Raw genomic sequence first — 7,062 nt, 5'->3', positions numbered from 1 at the left:
GTGGCAGGCTTATTATGACTCGAGCGTGATTGCCGTGTGCACAGCAAAGCTTCTCGGTTTTCCAGGACTCCTTGATGTATCCTCTAGGTCCACGCAGCCTGCCCACACTAGGTGCTCAATCAGTGTTGATAAACTGACCAGCTCAGCTCACCACCACCCTGTGCCTGTACAAAGAATACCAAGTGAAGGAGCTTCTAAATCAGGTCAGAAAAATAATCCTAGAATCATAACATCCCAGCCTAGCCAATGTCAGCTGTTTCTTTGCCAGGGATTTATTTGTCGCCGCAGGGGGCCCATGCAGCCTGGTGACAGACAAACTCTGAGTTTTCTCTGTCCCTCACATCCTAAAACTTGTTGATTCAGATAATAAATTGAACTGGAAAGAAAGAAAGTGCTTGTGCTTCGTCTGGCCCCAGGCCAGGCTGAGCAATGGGCCAAGTGTGTTTTGGGTGCCGCCTTTCCCACCCCTCTGGGGGCCCCATATCTTCTGCTGTCACCTGGCTGCCAGGCTGCCTTCGCTGGAGCTTAGAGGAGAGGCCTGGACCCCAGCCTGTTCCTTCTCTTCCCATCCCCACAGCTGGAAGGAGGAGGGAACCCGAACCCAAGAACATTTGAGGCGCTGGGGGAGGGGACTGTGGCACTGGCTTTGGAGCTAGGTGAGCGGTGGTTGGGTGTTGGGTCAAGTCTGCACTCGTGGGAATCTGTGTGAAGAGTTTCAGTTAGTTGGGACTTTGCCATCCATACACCGTTCATTGCATTGCAGGCCCCCGCCTGCTGCCTGCGTGCTGGGGAGGACTGGCTGAAGCTCACTACCTTGCTCTCAGCAGAGCTCCTCTCCGAGGAAAACTTGCCTGGCAAGGCTCCTGTGAATTCTATAGGCGTTTCTGTCTTTCTTTTAAATGGCCAGTTACCCTGTATTTGCATCATTGTTCGACCCTGTCGGCAAACACAAACATTTTACAGAAACAAAAGCTGAGCTTGTGCTTGAAGACAATGGAGTTGTCAATTGCAACTTAGTGAGTGAGAAATTCTTCAAACTGACTGAGTGGTGTCCAATGTCTTGGGGTCAAAAGGGTATGACCTGAGGGGCAGAACCACCCAGGAGGTGGCCAGACTGGTCTAGCCCATTCTTAAAAGGGCCTGGAGCCTGCCAGCTCAGCAGCAGAGAGCAGTGCTGGTCTTTGTGATCCTAGGTGCCACTAAGCAGCTGTGTGCCAGACTATCAGGACTGGGAAAACATTTGGTTAGACCAGTTCTACTGCTGAGAGATCCACCCTTAACAGTTCATTTGCACCCCAGGAGATAGTGTGGAGTTGGCCAAGGAGGTGCTAGGGCAAGGCACCGCTGGGAAGATCTGCTGAGGGCTGCAAAGCTCGGTAAGAATGGAAGGTGACAGGCGTTCGGGGGGGCCCTCTCTGGGTGCTGTGGAACTCTCCGATGTATAGCTTGTGTGGTTCTAAACACAGCTGCTGTGCAAAAGCTACAATTACTGCCACCACAGATTCTTATTCCAGCCCCTCTTTATTTCCTCTCTTTCTCTTTACCCACTTTCTCCTTCTTTTCTGGGTCCAAGGTGTGGGGCCAGAAAGGGGTGGTCTGTCTGGGGGAGCTGACCCCAAGCCCTGGAAGCACTTAGACATGGCGCCTCCCCACTAATTGCTGGGCATAGCTGTCTTAAACAAGAGGTCCTTTGTCCTCTGAGATTCCTTCTATGATGACGAAATTCACCTTTCAACAGACTTAAACAAAGGCAAAGATTCTCCAGAACTTCACACTCAGAACATTTCAAGTGATTGCAAGAGATCTGTCATGAAGTTACTGTCAATTGCCGTGAATGCTATAAGATACCATTTCCTGACCTACGTTCTAGGAATTTCCACTTACATTATTTCATACAGTTATTAGTTAATAAGGTTTTAAAATAGGTGTGATTATGCTCCTTCATTCATTCATCACTCATTTAACAAGTTCTTATGAGCCCTCACTGCTTCCGTGTACTGCGCCGGCTATTGAGGATGTGGAGATAAATAAGAAATAGTACCCGAATTCAAAACGCCCACAGGCTAGTGGAAGGATCAGAAATGTTACCGTGTGATGACAGCAGCAAGGATGGCTTTTTTCTGGCACAAGAGAAGAGGGGCACCTACCCAGACTGAAGGGTGTGTATGGATGGGATGGTCAGGCAGGGTTTTCTTAGAAAGGCGATGTCTGACCTGGGATCTAAATGACCAGTAATAGTTATTTAGGTATGTGTTGGGGAATTGGGGGAGCAAGAGTGGAAGGCTGGTCCAGACATAGCTCAATCTGATTGGTTCTTAAAATTGAGGACAGAGGGCGCTTTGAGACTGAGAGCTGAGACAGGAGAGACAAACAGGAGCCAGGTCATAAAAAGGATTTTTCATATGAAGAAATTGAGGTTCAGCAAGGTTAAATATGAGTCCAAGGTCATGTGACTGCAATTAAGTACTAGAGTCAGGAATTAAAAGTAGATGTGTTGACTCCAGAGCTCCAACTCTCTCTCTCCATCCTGCTGCCTCCAGAATTCTGATACCCAGTTTGGCTTTCTAAAATCCTTTCATGCATTTACTGAGCAAGGACAGTCACTGTCATAAATTCTTCCCAAAATTTGTATTTGTATTTCAGTATTTAATTAAAATTGTACACAATAAATTAATAAAACCTTTTAGCATTTGATTATAAGTCTCAAATAAAAATAAGACAGAAAACAACCGACAGTGTACCCTAAGTAAGCTGGGAAAATTTGATTTTTGGAAAAGTGGATCCTAAGGAGATGGTTACGTGTGTGCAAAGATGTATATGTACATATTAGTGTGTTAAGATGCCTTAGTGTTGTTTGCCATAGTTAAAAGGATAAAACAACTTACATGCCCAACAAGGTGGTTTCCTATACAGTAACAAGTGATGATATTTATAATTCTAAGTTTTTAAAAAGGTTGATCACCAAGGAGTATTATAATATCACATGCTTAAGAATGATCTGGAAAGCTTTACTCTAATGTCCTTAGACTGGCTATCTTTCGATGGATGGGATTATGAGTACTTTAGTTCTTGCTTTTCTGTTTCTTTTTTTCCCTGATTTTTTAATTAGCATATGTTGCTTTTAAGATAAGGCAAAAAAAAAAAAGAAACTTCATTTTAAAAAACAGTTCCAATGATGAGTAAGTAATGTAATCCATATGTTAATTAGCTTGTTTTAGCCATTCCACAATGTATACAGATTTCAAAACATCATATTGTACATAGTAAATATATAAAATATATGTTTTACCTGTCCATTAAAAATAATAAATAGCAATATTCAAATGAAAACAGTTGCTGTGTTAGGTTCATTTCCTGTATAAGCAATCAAAATTGAGGGTCCCTCTCAAAACAGCAGGCCAGACTTTCCAAGCTGCTTACAGCCACATTGTGTGTGATATGCGGAGGTTCTAGGCACCTGCCCCTAAATATCAACCCCATCGCCCACTAGCCCAAAATTACCACTCAATTCATTTCCAGCCTAAATAGTAATGATAATAGCTAATAGATATCAAAAGAATGTTCATCATGTGCCAGGCACTAGTCTAAGTATTTTACATGTATTAGCCCATTGAATTCCTCAGTGAAGTAGGTGCTATACCATTTGACAGATGAGCAAACTGGGAAGAGAGGTGAAGTAACCTGCCCAAAATCATAGAGTAGTAAGTGGTAGAAACAGGATTTGAATAGGACTGTGGGTTAAAAGCCCATTCACTTGACCACTTTATCCCCTCTTCAAAGCTTGTCCTTCAAGAGCCACCGTGTTGGGAGGTTTCATGGGATAGATGGACAATGGAATCAGTTCAGAGAAATAGACAAGGTTAAAAAGATATGTGGTATCTGAGAATCATATGAGGCCAAAAAGAAAGGTCGTTCCTTGGAGCTCAGTGGGTAGGGTTATGAGTTCAATTAATTCCGTGAAAGCAAAGAATGTCTGTTGATTAGTGAGTGCTTAACCTGAAACATAGTAGATGCTCAATAAATATCTCTTGAATCAATGAAAGAGCTAATTCCATTTTCGCTCTCAGCTGCCAGGCAGCTGGGAGTTAGCTAATGAAATGTCAGTTAGTTGATAAAACATTCTAGGAAGTCAAGTCTTAAGTCAGGATGCATGTGGCACAAACATTGTGTGTACTACAATAATAATTTTTCCCTGGACCAGCCCTGCACACACGTAAAACTGTATGGTCACAGCAAGCCCTCACTGACTGTTTGGAATGAGGTTGCCACAAAGGAGAAATGCCCTACCTCAGGCTCCCGCAAAGCACAACAAAAGCGAGGTCATCTCTACTGCAAACAATCTACAACGGCTCCTCAAGTGTCTCTGTGGATGCCACCGTGCACACATTTGTTCGTTTCTGCGTTTGGAGGAATGTGGATTAGAGCCTCCCACACTTTGAAAAACAAATGTCAAGTTCAACATTCAGAAGAGAGGAATATCTTTGCTTTTGATTTATAAGTAGCAATGAGTCAGCTTAACTTCTGACGAATAATTCCACCTAAGCAATTAAAGGAGAAAAGTGTTGGAAAAGCTTGCATTGTGAATGTGCAACTAATTTTAAAACACAAAGGTTAGTCTCTCCGGGACCCAATTTCCCACTGAAGATCGCTAATAAGTTACAAATCCTACCGTACCCCCTTCTCTAGTTTCCTACAATTCTACATTTTGCAAATTAAACCATGCTTTTCTTTCTTTTTTTTTTTTTTCTTGTACAGTAGACTTTTATATGTGTAGTATTTAAAAGAAACATATAAATTAAAAATGTTTGGGCTTGGCTGTGCTTGTACCTGGGTACAATTAGAGAATCCCAGACAACTGTTTTGAGTTATGTTGTACACTCTAACAACAGAGCTGCCATACTGAAATAGCTTTGAGGAGGGAGGATAGTAGAGGTCTCCAAGTCCAGGGCCAGCCCTGGACTAAGCCAGACTGAGAAGAATATATAACCCGTAGGCTTTGCATCGTAAAGTCCAGGTCACTCCAAGGCTCACATGTGTGAGTTAGCACGCGGGACTCGGATGGCTACACTCCAGTGTAGGCTAGAAGGAAAAGGACAGAAAGCTGCAAGCAGGCCCAGGAGTTAGGTTACCCTGCCGAGCCACAGGTTCAGCCAATCTTTGTGACGTACCTACTTTCTGCACAACATATGTGGCGATTAGCCAAGAGGAGAGTGGAGGTAAGTGGAGTCTAACCAGCTGCCGTTGTAGGTCATGTCAGTACCAAGCAGCAGGAACCCAAGTGAAGAGACCAGGGGAACAGAGGTCAGGAACTCAGGCAGATGTGTGGGCAGGAAAAGAGTGAAATAACGGGTCCTAAGTGACTGTTGCAAGGGTGGAAGCTTGGCAAGAAGCCAAGTTAAGACAGAGGCAGGGGCCCCTCATAGGCTTCCTGCTCCAGGGCAGAACTGGTCCCTTAGTGCAGTTCACAGGTGGGGACAAACGAGCACACCTGGCTAACATGAGGGTGTTGAAAGGGTGTCACTTTGTGACAGAAAGATTAGCCTGAGTGATGGTTCACATGACCTCGCATTTCATTTTGCTAAACAGTTAGAAGACCTAAGAGGTTTTTTATTCATTTTTTTTAAATTGCCGTATCCAGCTTAAATAAACAATAAAACCTAAGTTCATTATAAATAGGTTAGAAAATTCTGGTAAACAAACAAAAAAAAAGATGATAAAATTCAAGTATAATCCCATCATCCAGATTTGAACATTTTGGTATATATTTATACATTGAAATGCTTCTTATGGATCCCTAAATTCCACATGTACCTCCCCATTCCACTTAGTCTGGAATAGTTTCCTGAACATATTAAAAAAGATTTTTTGTTCAGTCAACACAGATTCTCCACAGTCACCCTAATACCCTGGGTTTCATGGCCTCTGATTACGTAGACTTTTAAAGGGCATTATTCCTTAATGACTTCTTTATAGAGTTTCTGTGAAATTCACAACCTGGCAGATCAGAGCGGCTTCCAACCTGCTCGCAGCCCTGCTGGGCAACGTGGTGAACACTCTAAGTGGAGTAAAGCTGATTCTAGGAAAGAAGAGACCAGAATGGGGAGTGAGTAAGGAAAGGGAGGCTACTGGGGAGAGACATTGGAGTAATAGCACAAGGACAGCAAAGTGACTCAACGGTCTGGTCCAACGGTGACAAAAGATGATCAAGTCAGGAAAAAACAGAGTGAATATGAAAGGAAAGAGTAAATCAAAAGAACAAGTTTTGGGTGTTTATCTGCTTCTTATCCTTCACACACCTAGATATTAATCTTCCCATTATGTTTAAGGACACTGTGGTGTAATGAAATAAGCCCATTACTGGAGGCTGGAAGACCTTGGTTCTAGTCCCAGGTCTGCTATCAACCTGTTGAAAGACCCCAGGCAAGTCTCTGACCTGCTCTGGATCTAAATCTCCCCACTTATGGGCCGACCCCGTGGCTCACTCGGGAGAGTGCGGCGCTGGGAGCGCAGCAGCGCTCCCGCTGCAGGTTTGGATCCTATATAAGGATGGCCGGTGCGCTCACTGGCTGATCGCGGTGTGGGCAACACCAAGCCAAGGGTTACGGTCCCCTTACCGGTCACACACACAAAAAAATCTCCCCACTTATAAAGTGAGGGGCTTGGAGTACACGATATCTAATGGTCTCTATTGTGTCCTGGCTGTCTCATATTGCAATATATACAGAATCAATGGCAAGTTTAAAAGAATATTCCAACTATTTCGAATCTGGTTGTGCATCATGCACACCACATGGATTTAGTGCAAAAGCATTACGTGGAAACAAACAATTATAATTGTTTTAATTACCCAGAGTAGCTAGTAATTTCGACAAGACTTGGGAGCACTGTCTTGAGAACGCTGTTATTACACTGTCACTTTTCAACAGTCTTTCCAATATAGGCATGATAATTTCAATGTCCCAGGAGTGGGGGCAAGATTGCTATTAGGGTAGTAATCTTGTGAGGTTCTTTTCTTTCTTTTTCTTTGTATGAAGGGTAGCTCTGAGCAGTGAGAGGCTCTTA

The sequence above is a fragment of the Cynocephalus volans genome, chromosome X (assembly GCF_027409185.1).
Source record: "Cynocephalus volans isolate mCynVol1 chromosome X, mCynVol1.pri, whole genome shotgun sequence".
NCBI classification, from domain to species: Eukaryota; Metazoa; Chordata; class Mammalia; order Dermoptera; family Cynocephalidae; genus Cynocephalus; species Cynocephalus volans.
This window is presented reverse-complemented; position numbering follows the sequence as displayed.